Source organism: Pithys albifrons, chromosome 6, assembly GCF_047495875.1.
Source record: "Pithys albifrons albifrons isolate INPA30051 chromosome 6, PitAlb_v1, whole genome shotgun sequence".
Classification (NCBI taxonomy): Eukaryota; Metazoa; Chordata; class Aves; order Passeriformes; family Thamnophilidae; genus Pithys; species Pithys albifrons.
The window spans coordinates 18123705-18140069 of NC_092463.1; the positions used below are offsets into that span (position 1 = coordinate 18123705).

A 16365-nucleotide genomic window follows, 5' to 3' on the forward strand; every position below is an offset into this window, starting at 1 on the left:
CTGAATTTACGCTCATTCAAGCTTTGAGCAGAAAATTAGGCTGTGCTCCAGAGCTGTGTTTATGAGATCCCACGGCTGCCTACTGTGGGAGGATACTCACTGAGATGAAGAACTATTATAAGTGTTTTTCTGAGTTTACAGCTGAAAAAAAAATGCCTGCAGTGCAACCTGCAGGGGCTGTGCAGGTTCATGGAAGAGTAGGGTTAGGTGCTGGGATATCTCAAGCTGTCACTTAAATATTTTTATCTCTTTTCCTCACCTTTCAGGGTGGGGAGTGTGAACACCCCTCTTAGAGGGTCTTTGTGCTTCAGTAAAAATAGGGAAACCATTAATAAAGTGTTCTGGGTTTAGAGTAGGAGGAATGGTAAACATCGCTGTTAAGTGATAAAGAATGTAATAAATGTAGCAGTTTGGTAATTAGATCTGTTTTCCTTAACTAGTTGGAGAGAACTAAATAGATATTGAAAGATTCGTCTTTAGGAATAAAGTCCTTGCCATGCAGAAAAGCTGTATTTGAAGGATTCTCCTCAGTACTTGGCTTTGCAGTGCCTGGCTGTGCAGCCTGCTCCAGTCCCAGAATAACCCAGAATCACTGCACTTGCAGAGCTCATCCGTGCTCCTGGGAGCACTTGGAAGGCTTTTGGAGAGCAATGTTTGACAGCTTTAAGAACTGCCTGCTGCTGGCTCATACAGATCTACAATTACACTTAGGCTTTGGGAGAATACTCTGGGCCAAAAGGTTTTCAGTTCTGCAGGAATCCCCTTCAGAGATAATATTTATTTATAATTTAACTGGAAATAATGATACAATTCTTACATAATTCCACCCTTCTTTAAGTACTTGAGGATTAAGGGGCTGTAGATGAATAGAATCATAGAATATCCTGAGTTAGAAGGGACCCACAAGGATCATTGAGTCCAGCTCTTGGCCTCGCACAGGGCCATCCCTGAGAGTCACACTATGTGCCTGAGAGCATTGTCCAAACACTTCTTGAACTCTGTTACACTTGGTGCTGTGCCCCCTGCCCTGGGGAGCCTGCCAGTGCCCAGCCACCCTCTGGGTGAAGAACCTTTTCCTCATGCAATAGTGTGAGTGGCTTTCTGGCCTGCCTGCATAGCTGGGGTGGGAAGGAATGCGTGATGTGCACAGGAAGTGCAGTTTTCAGTCTTCAGTTGGGAGAGTTGGGAAGCTGGAGAGTCAGGATGTGACTGAGATGGCTGGGAATTAGACAATTGCTGGCACTAGTAGTGTTGCATGTTTTAATTTGAAGCAGTCCGATAAGTTGTCCAAAATGGTTTTTTCCTGTTTTTGCAATTAATGCAGTGCATTTATTGTTACATGATTAATCATTGCACTGATTTATTTGTGTTTTTTTCTATACAGATGAAGGTTTTCCCCTTCAGTCCTCAGGGTTAAATATACAGACCTTGCCTTTGTAAAAGAGGGTAATTTGGTTTTTACAATTTTATATTGATTTCTAATACTTTCTAGACTTCTGGCTGCATGGCAGAGAAAGAGGAAAGCAGCTGTCATAGAGACAAATTGCACAGAAGACTCAGTCCAGTGCTAGCTACCAGCTATTAAGGAAAATGCATTTTTATTTCTCAGGCTGTACCTTCCTTTTCTGCTTAAATTAATTTTTATTTTTATCTATCTATATACATGTGTGTGTGTGTGTATACAAATATATATAAAAAGCACTGCACAGTTGCATTGTTTTTAGTTCATCCAAACCCTTTTAAGGTAAAATGGGAGCAAAAATCAGGTTGTCAAATATAGCTTTCTATGTGCTTCTGTCTCTGTGCTAGAAAAACAAGATGCTGCCATAGTGGTTCATCTCTGCAAAATTTTCTTGGGACAGACATCCTATCCTCCATTGCCCCAACTTGTTACCAGTTAGTCTAAACAGATCACTCTAAATTAAGAGTTTTAACTAACCTGAACCATCTCTCTCGTTTTCTTCAAATCAAACTAGCCTTTAAAATTTAGTAAAACACCTCCACTTTGAGTAAATTTTTGTTGTCTCAGGTTTTGCTAAAACTTCACCTCCTTTTGGACAGTGCTGCATTTGTTCAGAGGAACAAAGTTCTTGTTCTTGGCTTAGCAAGTCTGCTTTGGTGTGCCATTTGCTGTTGGTTTTTAGAGCAGAGTGATTTTGAATTCGGAAAAGCAGAAATGTAATTATGAGCCTTTCTATTAAGAGACAAGGTTTACTGCCATTCTTGTTTGGAAAAAAAAAATTTAATTTAGAAAGCTTTGATTTTAATTTGTAGCAGTGAAATTGTAGGAAAGGTCTTGCTTTTTCATCCTGTTTTTCTGTTGACTAGGAAAAATACAGGAAAATGTCTTACCCCCCATGCTAAAATACTTGCATTATTTTAGTTTCAAAGTAAATATGTTTATGATCCAACCACTTCTGCTAATTACCTTCTACTCTTTCACCAGCACTTGAATCGCACGCGCCCTCCAGTAGTGTCTGACATGCTAAAAATGTATTTGTCTGGGCTTGAGCTAATGGGACAGGAGTCCATGTCTTAATTATGGTAGAATTATCCACTTAAGTGTCACATCAACTTAGATTTATCCCCCTTGCTATTTATAAAACAGGGTTCACAAATTTGCTGGATTGGGACTCTGAACCTTTAATTTAGCCATGTATTAACAAGGGGAAGAATTCGCTTCATCAGTAAACTCTTGCGTTTTTCCTGTTTTGACTATCTCTTGATTCCTGTTGGTTCCAAAGTGGTTTAAATGGCTTTTCGGTTCACACCACATGTAGCTGTTTGTGTTGCATGGCTTTTAAGTTAGACCAAGTAATGTTTGGCATCTAAGGGTGTGTTTGTGTAGTAATATGAATGGATATGATAACAGTGGTGTGGGAGGCTATTTATATAGAGATTTGTATCTCAAAAGTTATGAAATTGGCTTAAAAATCAGGTTGTCATTTAAAATAATGAGGGAGGGGATGTTCACCTTATTTTAAATAAAGCCTTTAAGGTCTTTTACTGAAAGATTTTGGTTTGTGTGTCCCCTCCCACCCCCAACATGATTTTGCACCACCTCATGACTTTATAATAGAAACATCTAAAGTACCCACATGCTAAAAGTGCTTCAGACTGGCAATATTAAATCCAGATTCTGGAGGTTGCAATAAAGGTATAATCTGTCAAGTGTCTTTCAAATTCTTTTGGTGGTGGTGTGTTTAGTATTGCCTGGGAGAGTCTTTTGCCAGAAAAGCACAGTAATTACAGAAAGTTCTGCTCTGTGCAGCTGTGGTCACTGGGTGTGACTCTGAAGGGAGAAAGACCCTTTCGAGCAGCCAGCCCTTCTGTGGGCTGGCGTTTTGGAGCTGGTATAACTGGCTTCCTCTTGGGGGCAAGCAGCAGTGGGATGTTACACCACGGGCATGCTCAAGGGCTGGTTACTGGTTTTCAGCTGTATTTGGTACATTATGCAGCTCTGAAAGGTAAGATGACTGCTGCCAAAGTGTTGTAGCATTGATAGGATGAATGGAGTCGAATATAAGGGGCCCCTTCCTTTTTCCTCAGCCTTTCAGTAGGGCCTTCAGCAGTTTGGACCTCATTTTCTAGTTATGCATTTTTCTCCATAAGGGCATTCGTGTATTATTTTTGATTGCTTTTCGTATTCAGGTATTCTTTTCCAATTGTTGTTTTTGTGGGGTTTTCCCCCCCTTCTGAGTTCTCTTTTTTCTTACTTGCATCATCTATAAATGGAACTGATCATAAACGTCTGCTGAGGAACACAGGGGCAAGTGCTTTCAGACTGTGCTGAAAGTGCATTTGCATTTTGAAAAAGAAAAAAGTTGTGACCTTTTTTTGAAGCAGGATTTTCATTCGTAAACCATGTGCTATTTTTGGTGTGTCAAATATGAAGGCTTCCTGTGTGAAACTGATAGAGAAAAAGATCACAGGAGACCTGGGGCAGTGACTCAGGTCACAGCAGGCCTGTTTGCATGACACCTGCGTCATCAAAATAGCCCTGCTTTGGCATCCGTGGAGGAGATTTTCTTTTCCTTTAGTTGGTGCATCTGTTCAAAGGCATATTTGATCATAAATTATTTGGAGTAAAACAATTTTCTATCCTTCTGAGAATATCACACATGTCTTCCTTGTTACTTCTGAGTTCCTCACAACATCATCATCTGATGTTGGGCAAGTTGTCAATTTCCATTACCAGAGTCTGCTCAGGAATTGTTTCTCCCTGTTTCCTTCCACTTCAGGCATGTTAAGTCAGATAAATTCATACACTGATGTTTAATCATTGAGCACTAATCACTCTTGTGCAATATTGATCAGCAGCGTTTTTGTATACAATGATCAGAATGAGTAATAGCTTGCTAGTAAATACCAGGGAGTGGGAGAGTGAAGATGATGAGTTTGCCCCATGTAGAAGTTGATATAACTTTTCTAATTTCGAGAGGTTTCCAGTCTCCATCCAACAGTGTTATCTTCTCTTTTTCCTCTCCCCTGCTCCAAATTGTTTCTCGTTCTCCTGTTCAAGCCAAGCATAAATCCTCCCCTTCTGTAGTTGGTGTGTCTTTCAGGAAGAGCCCCAGTCCGTCTTCTCAGGGCTGCTGGTGCTGCTGGGGTTGTCCAGTGTCTCATTTTCCAGAGGAGCCTGTCATTTCTCCTTTCAGTACACTCGAAGTATTCTCAGGCTTTCTATTTCGTGGGGGCGTTCTGTGAACATGGCACTTGAAAATGAAAAATGACTGCCTGTGAGATAATTCAGTTAAAAGGGAGCCAGGGAAAACCCAGGTGGGCAGGGTTGCGGTGAGTGGGTTGAAAGCTGTTTTTTACCCCCTCCTTCCTCCCACTCTTTCCTTAGCAGGTAAAAGACCCGGTCTGTGCCTGAACTTGCTATTCTGAATAACCTCTTATCTGCACACAGTGACTGATGCTCACATCCTGTTTGCTACCAGCTTAGCTGAACGAGCGCCCTGAAGAGTGACATTTCTATTTCTGTTGGGTCTGTTTCAGTGAGTTTGCAGGCTGGCTCTCTGCTCCTGACTCCATCACGTGCCTTTCAATTCTCTTCTCTGAATTTGAGGAAACCTGCTTGTCCTTTGCTGCTTGTATGAAATAGCAAAATCATTGTGAGATTTGGAATGGCATCCAGAAAAATGAGGTAGACTTTGAACAGAGAAAGAATCTATATTGTCAGGATTCTTAAGTATTTAGACTTTGATTAATGCTCTGCTAATGCAGAACTAGTCTCCCCAGGAAATAACATGAATAAACCTGTGAATCCTATTCTCACCAACCTGTAGGTTTTGATTAGGGACTTGCTAGCTTCCTTGGAAAAATTGTAGATTTAAATATTCCTTTTTTGCTTTAAGTCTGTGAACAACAGAGAGTTCACATCTTATTTTTCTACTGAAATCACTTTGCCATGTTTAATAAACTATCTGCACACTTTCAAATCTGTTTTACTGGTGGAGGTGCTCAGGGCAGCTGAAATGCAGTGTTAATTATCCACTGTAAAATATGCTTGATTAAATGGCTCCTGCTACAGGAGTTCTTCATGCCAAACTTTCTTGTATCTGCTGCTTTTACCATTTTACCAGTTGCAACCCATGTAGCAATGCTTGTAAAAATACAGTCACCTAAGAACCCCAAGACAAAAAACCCCGTAATTGTCAAGTCTATTTTTGAGATGGCTGTGTGGAGTAAAATAGTAAAGGGAGTCTTCTTACAGTTTTAATGAAGCTTACCATGAATTAAACTTTGAAGGCTACCCAAGTTCATCTTCTTGCTCGTTTTACAAGCCTGTGCTTCTGCAGCAAACTTAAAGTGGGAGGAAGTGTGAACACGTCTGAATTAATGGCTTCCACAATGAGACACTCAGGTGTTGTTCCTTTTCACTTACTCCACCTTGAAGATGCCTTGAATGACACCTGACCATGTAGCTTTCTTATCCCCTGCCACTGCATCCTTCTGCTGAGAAGGGAAACGTCTCCTGTGTCTCCCTCCTGGACCTTGACCTTTGTGGTAGGATGCTCATGCCATGGGGCTGGGTGCAGGCTCCCCAGCTGTGGCACAGTGAGAGCTGGTGCCACATCCTTCAGGAAGGGCCAGGGACTGTGCTTGCTGCCAGGTTGGACACCGTACTTAATCCATATGCCACAATGTTTCCTCTTTGCTGCTGTGGTAATGCCGTGGCCGTGGCTGTCTCCAGCCATCCGTGGGCTGGAGCAGTGTGGGAAGCTTTGTGCTCTCATGCACAGATGGTCTGCAGAGCTGCTGCCAGAGGACACCAAAGGGTACAGCTAGGAATGAAGGAGGGTGCTTTTATCACCTTGCAACATGGCAGTCAGTGGAGACAGACAGGTGTCTTCTGCCTGGGTATGTAATTTTCTTGTCGCTTTGAAATTGAAGCCTCCACATGCTGGAAGGCTTTGATGGAATAGGTGTGTTTCTGACTCTACTGGGAAGGCGTTTGTGGCCAGCTGTCCTGAAGACACAGGAAGAGTTGCTGTGGGTGCTGGTGCTCTTACTCTGCAGATGGGCCTGGTGAGGGCCTGCTGATCTCTGGCCATGTGTAGGTCTCAGTGGTGTAGCTCTCAGATGGTATTTCTTGCTGGGTTTGGATTACAATAAAAAGAAGATGCCCAATCCCACCAGGTGAGGAAAGCCTTCTCCCACAGGCGTTGGTGTTTTAGTCCCACCAGGGTGCCCAGTGTCTAAGAGGGAGTATGCTTCCAGGAGTGGTTGTGTTTTCACCTCCCCACAGGAGCTGGTTTGCTCCTGGAGCTAAAGTGATCTTGCCCTGTTTTGTCCTCTTTGCAGAGCCATTGATCTTACTGTCTCATTTAGGAGTTATTTCTCCCGGAACCTTGTGATAGCACATGGTGTTTGGGCAGAAGGAGAATTGGTGTGGGCTGCTTGCAAAAATACCAAGTCACGGTGAAGTCCCAGGTTTTTTTGAGTCCATGAAGTTTGGGCTTATGATATTTGGGATGTTGAGGCTCCTGAAGTCAGGCTCTGACCTGAGTTTGTGTTGATTTGGGCTGTGGGTGTTCTCCCGGCTTCCATTAGAAATGGTACACAAGCAGAGTAGAATGTATGTGTTAGTAGCAGAAACAATGTGTGTTCGTGGGTGTGGGGTAACACTGAAGTCTCTCTTGCAGAAGGACAGTCATTCTTCGGTGTGTGCCTGCTGCAGGTGGCAGAGATCTCTTGAGGCTGCTGAGCAGAGCTTGGGATGGAGTACAGCTTTGTTCTGTAGAGAGCCTATGGATACTTGGAAGCCCCACATACAGGAAACCTGGTTTTCCTTCTCAATTCATCGTGTGAACCAATATTAAATACTAAGCAAGGAAAAAACATACGTTAAATAGACTGTTATGGGGGAAATGGTGCAAATCCAACTTTTGTCAGGTCTTCCTTATTTCTGTTTCTATTTTTCACTGCTAATGGCATTAGTGAAACGTACTCCCTTCTCCCCGTTTCTGCTGGCTGTTAGTTAACCCCTTCCCCTGGAAATTCACTCACTGGCATATTTCATCATTAATACACCAGTAGGCCAAAAATGACCTGCAAATGTTTAGCACAGATGTAAGTGTTGAAGAATTAGTATCTGTTGTGTGAAGGGTTGTGTTTTAAAATTGTCCCCAGGTTTCCATATCTGATGTAACTATATATTTGTAAGAAAAGGCAATTTTTGTCTCTCCCAATTGTATAATGTAGATAATATGAAGAGTATTGGATGACTAGTGGGCATTTGAATGAGTGCACCTCTGGTACAAAATTAGCATGCTCCACTAAATGGGCTGCACTCTCAGGGGTTTCTTTCCTTTTTGCCTTTGATTTTATAAGTGACCTTGAGGACTTCTTTTTTATTCTTTTGTTTCTGTGTCTCCTCAATTTTCTTTTCAATAGAGTAGGGATAATTACACTTCACATGTATACACAGAAATTCTATAGGCTGAAACAGCATTATTAATGCTACTTGCTGCCTAATCTCCTTCAAGTGTGCCTGTGATGGCCTGTCATGCTGACAGTCTTGTCTTCTGGGTGCTCCTGCCTTCCCAGCCCAGTCTCCCTGAGTCTGTTTGATCTTGCACTTTGTTCTTCCCTCGCAGTGTCACAACCCGTCTTGTTCAGCGCCCGGACTCTGCCTGGCCTGGGGAGACTTTGGGGAATGGCTGGGGTTGCCAGGCACTGGCATGAAACAACATCTACTTTATTTTGGAGCCAGGCATTGTTTAAAGGCAGTTAATGATTCTGCTTTCTTTAGCTGCTTGCAGGATTTCCGTGTGGCAGCCTGATAGCTTTATAGGCTGCTTTGCATATAATCTCAACAGGTAGATGCTTAACAAGCTAAATGTGACTCTTGGAGTTGGGTGACATAATGTGATACCTCCTGAGCCTGTTGGAGAAATCATTGTGTAGTGAGAGCAGTGGGAAGCTGATGTGGTGTAAGAGATGCACTGCTGGCTGTGGGCAGTCACTTTGTGCTTACCTCTGCTAATGGGCAGGTGCTGCTGTGCTGGAGGAGCAGTGGACGAGTTGTGTCCTTGGTGTTACCTGGCAGGGGGTCACCGTGTTTAAAATAACAACAGGGAATTGTTCCAGGCCTCCTGTTGAAGTGCTCCTTGCCAGGATCAGGAACCTGGACTCTGAGGACGTGCTTTGGGTTGTTAGTCTTTGGTGACAGCTCAGACTTGCTGGGTGGATCATGCACTAGAAGACATTTCTGACTTCCCTGTACTTATGGGGGGAAGTGCTGAGGTAAAAAATTGTTTAAAAGCCACTGAACGCCTTCATTTGTGTAAAATGCTAACAAAGTCGCTCCTGTGCCTGCTGTTTCTTTGCTCTACCTGCAGCAGTTAGAAAAGGCCACAGGATCCATGTCTGGGCCTGTGCCTCTGTTTATGGGACTCTCTCTGGAGGTTTGGATGAGAGTCGGGGTGGGCAACCTCCAGAGGCACCACTGCAGGGAGCCGGGCCCTTCATTCTGATAGCCCAGAGATAAAAAGAAAACTTCTAGCATATCTTGTGTCAGTGAGACTTGAACTCCATTAATATTGGAAGAGCACTGGACAAGTGTGCATTTTGGTAGCACTTTGTTGCGTTGCAGGATCTTGGACTGCATCTTGCCTTGGAATAGGTTAGAGTTTTCTGACTGAAATACCACAGCCTTTTTCCTTTTCTTAGTTGTTACTTCACAGCATTGGTCTGGCCTCTTTATTCCGGTATCATTGTTTATTGGAATGCTTGGCTTCCCTTTTGTTTTATTTAATTTTGAAGACAAGTAGTCTTTCCACTCTGATTTTACTTCCATTCTCAGGGAAGGAAGGAAGTTACCCACCCAACTCTCCATTAAGAAAGAAGTGCCCATTTTGTGATTGGAAGGAGAGCAGAGGCTTGGAGATGGTTAAATGGTTAATGCCTCTGTGCCACCTGGGGAAGAACCAGGCCACTGCCGTGAAGGCAAACCACGTGGTTAAAAGGTTGATGGCTGTGTCGGTGTCTGAGGTATTTCACTGAGCAAGTGAGCTAAAATATCAGGAGATGAGTATGAGAGACTTGGACTTGTGTGATTTGAAATAAGGGATGTTTTTACTTGGAGCAAAATAAGATTTATAAATCCCCAACCTTTTGTTTTCTTGAAAAATGCTGGTGATTTCTTGATGCAACTGGTTTACTTGGGTTGGACAGTGTTCTCCAGCAATCTTTCCCATCAAACCTGTAATTTCATGCATTAAATGAGCTTATGCTTGTGGTCTTGTAATTGTGTTTTAGCTACTCTCTTCAATCTTTTTCACCTTTGTGTTTGACTGCTACTTTACTGAAAAAAAAGTTGAAAACCCGCAGGAGAAATGGATGTGAAGGTTTTGTTGTGCTGCATGCAGGTATTACTGCGGTTTTCTCTTGGTATCAACCTGCCACGTAACATTGCCAAACTTCCCTTGGAAGAGAAGGGGAAATTTCCAACTCTCTTAGGTTCTTGGGAGGGGGGGGGGGGGGGGGAGTTGTGTGAGGGTTTCTGAAAATTAAATGCTTGGTATGCAGTTGTCACCGTCATAAAATGCAGTTAAGGTCTATAGTGCAATTCTTTAGAGCTGGACATACAGAAATTCACTGGTCTGTGCTAGAAAAGTTAAGAGATAGAAGATCTGCCCTTCAACTGCATGAATAGTTATTTGTAATTCTTCTGTGAGACTGCAGTGAATCTGAAGAATGTGTTTTGTAATAATAGGAATCGTTGGCAGTGGTTTTGTTTTTCTTTCTTTAGGAATTCCGTAGCAGTCTTACTTCTTACTTTTTTTTAAAAGAAAGGAAAACCAGAACCAAACAAAAACCCCCACAAAAACTAGCTGACCTCAGATGGTTCAATGCTTTGTGTTTCTTTGAATTACTTCATTTGTTTCACTGTTCATTTCTGGAGAACCTGCCAGACTCATATGCAAGATACATAGCTGTTAAAGAGGATAAAGTTTTACTGTTATCTGTAAGTACCCATAAAAAACTATTTGCAGTTGAAGACTCTAAGTAGGAGAGCAGAGCAAGCAACATTATGTCTTTCTTGATAACTTGGAATACCAGTGAGTAAAGATAACCTGCAGAGTTTTAGACCCACTTTGGCATCTAATCTAAACTCTTCCTGAGCATTTGTCAGCCTAATAGTTAAGAATTTGTTACGTAATATCACTTCCATGTTTCATTAGTAGTGTGCTAATTGTGCTGCATGTAAATGAAGGAACTGTAGTTCTGAGTTGGTTTTATTTTAGCAGCGATACCCTTCATTTGGAGGAGCACGATATTAATGTGAGGGATAGGGAGTTGAACTGAAAAAGACATGCTCTTGTCATCGCTGTCTGCAAGTGAATGGTCAGAGCTGGCCTTTGAGTAGCGCTCCTGGGTGCACAGGTTCTCTTGGGATATTGGAAAGCCTCTCTGCCCTTGCTGTTGCAGTGCTGATTTAACACAGAATCAGTGGTCACAGCAGGCTTGCCTTTTCTAGTATTGGTGAGTTTTGTAATCATAACCACTTCTTTCCCATAGTGCCTGCACAACATGTGCAGACCTTCATGAGTGGCATATTTGGTGAAGGATGTGTAATCAATGTTGTGTTGTGGGATGACTTTGAAGTTACTTTGCAGAGTTCTCTGCATAGTGCAAAAATTTACTTTAATCATTCTCTCCTGAGGTGAATTTTGGAGTGATTATTGTGTTTCTTTCAGTGCATTTTGGAGCTGGAGGCAGGGTGCAACTTGGAAAGTATTTTACTTCCTTTCCTTCTGCTTCTCTGTTTCCTCACAAAAATTCCTCACTTTTCTTGTTAAATACATTTTTTCATAAGCTGAGAAAAGGGGAATTTGTGTTTAGGAGGAACTGTTGATGTTCATTTGCTATTCCTGGCAACCAACCAGAAAGCTGTTTTAATCAAGGTTTCCAGAATCGCTGTCTTCTGGGTGACTGCACTGTCAGGCGATGAGTGCTCTTTTTGTGGGTAGACTTTTCCATTGTGGCTTGATCTCCTGAGCATTTGTGCAGGTCCTTGCTGCCTGACTCCTCCCAGAAGCTTTGTGCACAGGTGTGAGCAGTCAGCATGACACACACTGTGAAGAGGTGGCTCGTGGCTTCGTGCTGATACATTTCAAGTGGTGCAGTCATAGAAGTTGAGAAACATGTATCTGGTTAAAACAATTATTTTTTTCAGATTCTCGTCCTAACTGTAGTTACTCAAACAGTTGTTTTAAATTTTGTGGTGACGTGGGTAGTTCTATCCTCCAATTTCTTTTGATTCTGTAGAAACACTTCTGTGCTCTCATAAAATACTTGGACACCTGTAGAAGTTGTTTGGCATTCCCATGGACAGGCTTGGTGGCAAATCTGTGTGAAAGGTTTGCTTCAAACCTGCTGTTGAAGCGTAACTGGACACAATAAGCTCAGGATAAATATTTCTTCAGAGTAAGAACCTTTGATGCCCAGTAATCTCTCCACTATTACTTGCAAAGAGGTCACATCCTGTAACAATAGTAGGTTTCATCCTTGAGAGAAAACTGGCTCAGTAATGGTGTGCACTGACAGCGAGAGGCTCCTCATCACTGCAGAAGGTGTCCTTAATGTTATTTGCAGGTTCTGTGTTAACGAGTGCAGCGACTGTGCTGAGCTGGGCAGGGACAAGTGTCACAGTGGTGTGATTTCAGGATTTGATAGCTTGAGGCTGCAGATGCTAGTTGGAAATGCCCTTTTTGGAGTAATAGGAGATTTCTGCCTTTTCTGTTTGCTTTTATCGTTACTGAAGTACCCCTGTAGCCAGCAGGACGTATTTCTCAGATGGTGGACTGTACCGCTTCAGCCTGTGTAGCTGCAGTGTGTGTACCTGGTGCATATTGTTGAGGAAAGCCTAACTGGGGCCACTCATCCCCCTCCTCATTTGGTAGTGGAGAAGTAAGAGGACAGAGCTACTCAGTGGGGAACTGTTGTTTGGAGTAGCAAGGTCTTTTCTCAATGTTACTGTTCCAGGAGGTGCATGGGGGTGTCACCGCAGCTCCTGCTGCAGAGGGAGAAAGTGAATGTATTACCAGAGGGAGAAAGTGAATGTATTACCAGAGCCTCAGCAGGTAAAATTTGGAATTGTCAACATCCCCTTCAGCCCCAGTGTTTTGTTGTACTGCTCTCTTCCCAAAGCTTTCTTTTGGTCTGTTTTTATGGCAATGAAAAAAAACAACTCTGGGGAAAAAGGTTTCAAGTCTGTGCTAAAATAACCAGGGAACAAAATTCCTCAAATAAACATTATCTGGAATTTTTATATAGGTGGGTTATTTAAATTTTCCCAGCCATTGGTCTTGGAAAGAGCTCAATGCACAATGTTTTTAATTAAGCTTTGGGCAGATGATAATAGCTGATACGTAAGGCCAGGCAGTAAGTTGTGAGGTATATGGAAATAAAATCTTTATAATGAGGAATTTTAATAATGTGTAATGCTTTTATTCCCTTCTGCAACAACTGAAAGAGCTGACAGGCAGCATTTTAATTATTTTTAGATTTCGTATCTTTTTTTCAATTCTACTAAAAAATGACCAAACATTTTTATTTAAATACGAATAGTTTTTGTAAAGTAGGATTTAAAAACTTTGATTTGCAGTCCATTGGGAGAAAAAACAACTGATACTGGAGTGTATCATGTATCTTTTCAGGGCAATGAGTTGGTTTTAATGGCTGTGAGGGAATCAGAACTATATATATGAGAAAGAGCAAATGTATTAATAAATTGGGATTTAATACACATTATCATAGCACAATCTGCATAAATAGTAAGTGATGTAAAAAGGAATAGCAATATTCTAATAGAAAATCAGGGTTTTTTTTAATAAAGTACTCAGTGATAAACTTCTATACGGTAACTTTGTGTTGCTCTCTCTCCCCATTAACACTTCTGAAATAGTTTACCTGCAGCTGTAGTTTACTCTTGGACAATGTGAAGGGGACTTGTACAATTCCCCTTGTTTTTAATAACCTTAACCAGGATGAATGCAAAGCTGTGACCTGTGACTGGCAGGAGGGAGGCGGCTGTGCCTGCCCTGGGATCGTGTCAGGAGGTCAGAAAGCACCCCAGGGCTGAGATGATCAGGAGGGGGCTGTTCTCTTACCCACTCCTCAGTCACTTGTTGCCTGGGAGACAAATGTAAGCCTGGGATTTTTTTTTACTCTTCCTTGCTGGTTTCTGATTGGAGTCACTATTGACTTTTGGCTCGGAGGATGTAGTGAAGCAACACACCAAGAGTCCTAAGATGGAAATTAATCACTAATGGACAGATCTGAGCACCAATGATTTCCTTTCCTGTGATTGCTCTGTATATGGGAAGACTAATGACAAATCTAAACAGAGAGCTAATGAAGCTCTTCGCACCTCCCCACAGTTAAGAAGGTTTCTTAACTGGATGACCCTTCAGCTTTCTTTCTATTCCTGCTCTCTTACATGATTGTGGAAAAACAGAAATAACTGTCTTAAAAGAGAACTTTGCATGGTTGGCGACCTTTGCCTTAAATTGCACTTGTTTTTTGCTGGTATAAGTCAGCTCAGTTACAGTGGAAATATGGCAGATCTGCTTTCCCAGTGTTTTTTTAACACGGAGTGTAATTCTTCTCAATACTTTTTGAGAGTTTCAGTTTTTCAGTGAGATTATTTTTGGCCTTTGCAAGAATATAGACTAGCCAAACAAATTTATCTTAACTGTAATGAAAGGTTTTGAAGTTACTCTTCAGTAGTGACTTTGTATTGTAAGGCCCTCACCTTAAACTAACTCTGATGGGTTTGGGGGAGTAATGTCTTCCAGGGAGATGAAAAGTCCATCTTGGAAGTAAATGAAAAAAACAGAGAAGTTTGGAAACAATATGTTGTGTTCAAATAAGTAGGGGTAAGGTACATTGTATTTAAGTGTAGCTTTTTTTTTTTTTACCCAGCTTATCCCATGCTGTAAGAAGTAAGGAATCCAGCAAAGATTTTCTTCTGAAAAATGTTCCTAGTTTTGCACATTGCTTAAAAGGAAACTTTATGTTCTTAGTCTGGCTCTTGGATCGAGCATGGAAGTGGAATTTGGGAGGTTTAGATTCTATTTTTGACTCTCTCCTTTGCCTAAAAAGTCACTTAACTAGGCTTATCATGTCAAGTGTCTGGCTCATTGTCCCATATTTAAGAAGGCTAAGCCTAACAACCTTCTTTTTGCAGACTGGTTTGAGATGTGTGGCTCACAGCTTCCACCACTGACATCAGCAGTGGATTTTCAGTCAGCAGCTGCAGTGGTTTACTGTGATGAGAGCCCAAGGGCCAAGGGTCTTGCTTTCTCTCTCCCTAACCCTTTGAATCTCCAGCTTTTTGGCTATGCAAGGGCCTTGCTTCATTTCAAGACCTGTAAGATGTCCCCCCTTAGACTTTTCTGTGGCATTCTGGGTGGGGCGTGCTTGGGAAGTAACAGGGCAGATCAGTTTGAACCTTGTTGTCCTGAAGAGGCTTGGCCCCCTATTCCTGCTCCACGAGAGCAGCGTGCAGGGGAGTTTCTTCATCCCCTCCAGCAGCCATGGTTGTTTCTGACAGAAAGCTGTCACAGCTCCTTTGGGTGGTGCCAGCCCCTCTCATTTGTTTTTTCAAGCCAAGTCTCACATGGTGCTGTGAGCTTACCAGGTGTACCCACACAGCCATCCAGTGACACTGGGGAAAATACTTCTTTTTCATTTTATTATTGAGAATTTATTGCAGATTTGTTTTCTTTGTAAGCTTGGAAGGAGGTCTGTAAGGACTTCGCATGTTGCACTGTGTATCCTAAAGCTGTTGCTAAGGCAGAGGGACAGCTTAGGAAATGGTAGGGCAAAGATGAACAAGTTTTCCAAAGGAAACAAGGGTCTGGTTTTGGTCTTCATTGAGGCTTAAGAAAGTTATATCGCACTTCTGGTGTGATTTTGTGTGTTTGTGTCTTTGTGTGTTTGTTCTTTAATGTGTGAACTGATAGCCTTGTTCCACTGATAGAAGTTGAAGATGAGAGAAGGGATGGTCCTGAATTGAAAAGTGGCTCCCCGACCTGTCCCAGAAAACATCAACGTTTACCTAAAAGATCTTACCATAATGCCTTGAAAGCTGCCAGTGGAGTTCAGTCAACAATTAGGATTGGTGTTTCTTTTTATATATGCTCAAGCAGACCAAGTCTGCTCCTGAGCTATCATTCTGTATGCTTTCATAGTGAAGCTGAGGGAAAGTTGGTTTTATGTGTTTGGGAACTCACACAAAGCAAATAAAAATATCCTTAGCCTGATTTCTGATGAAATTGAGACTAGAACTGAAATTGCACTGCTTGTAACTGAAGAATAAATACTGAATTTTAGTGTAGTCTTTGCCTTACAGATCAATTGCTTGTGTTGCTTCGTGTGTCCAGAAAGGGTAACTACAGTAACTGTTGTTTTGGCCGATCACAGTTTCACAACACCCTTAAATGGTTATACCCTGATTATACTGTGGGCTTTTTTTTTTTTTTTGGTTCGTTGGGTTGGGTTTTGGGGGTATTTTTTCCCCTCAGAGAAGAAAAGATGATTAATTTCCTCTTGTAGTATAATGGCATGATGTCATGTGAGTTGAGGATTAAGTCCTTTTATTTTTAAAACAGTTGCTAGGGTGTTTAACCCTCTCCTTTTTAGCCTTGTTTCTTGTTAGTGTAACAGCAAAAGGAAAAGAAATCACTTCCTAAAAGAAGATACTTTTCTTCGAAGTTCCCATTTAATAGTTAAACTGTAGCTTCTTACTTTTCCAATATGGGATGATGGGGAAATTGCCAGATATTATTAAATCATATTAACTAGTAACAAGAGAGAGGGGGAAAAGCAGTACAACATTCATCACTT

At 41.9% G+C, this 16365-nt stretch overlaps 1 protein-coding gene across 7 annotated transcripts in view; it reads left to right on the forward strand.

The window, feature by feature from the left end:
• Nucleotides 1–16365, forward strand: part of FOXN3 (forkhead box N3) — a 207751-nt gene that overhangs the window by 85536 nt on the left and 105850 nt on the right. The window lies entirely within an intron of this gene.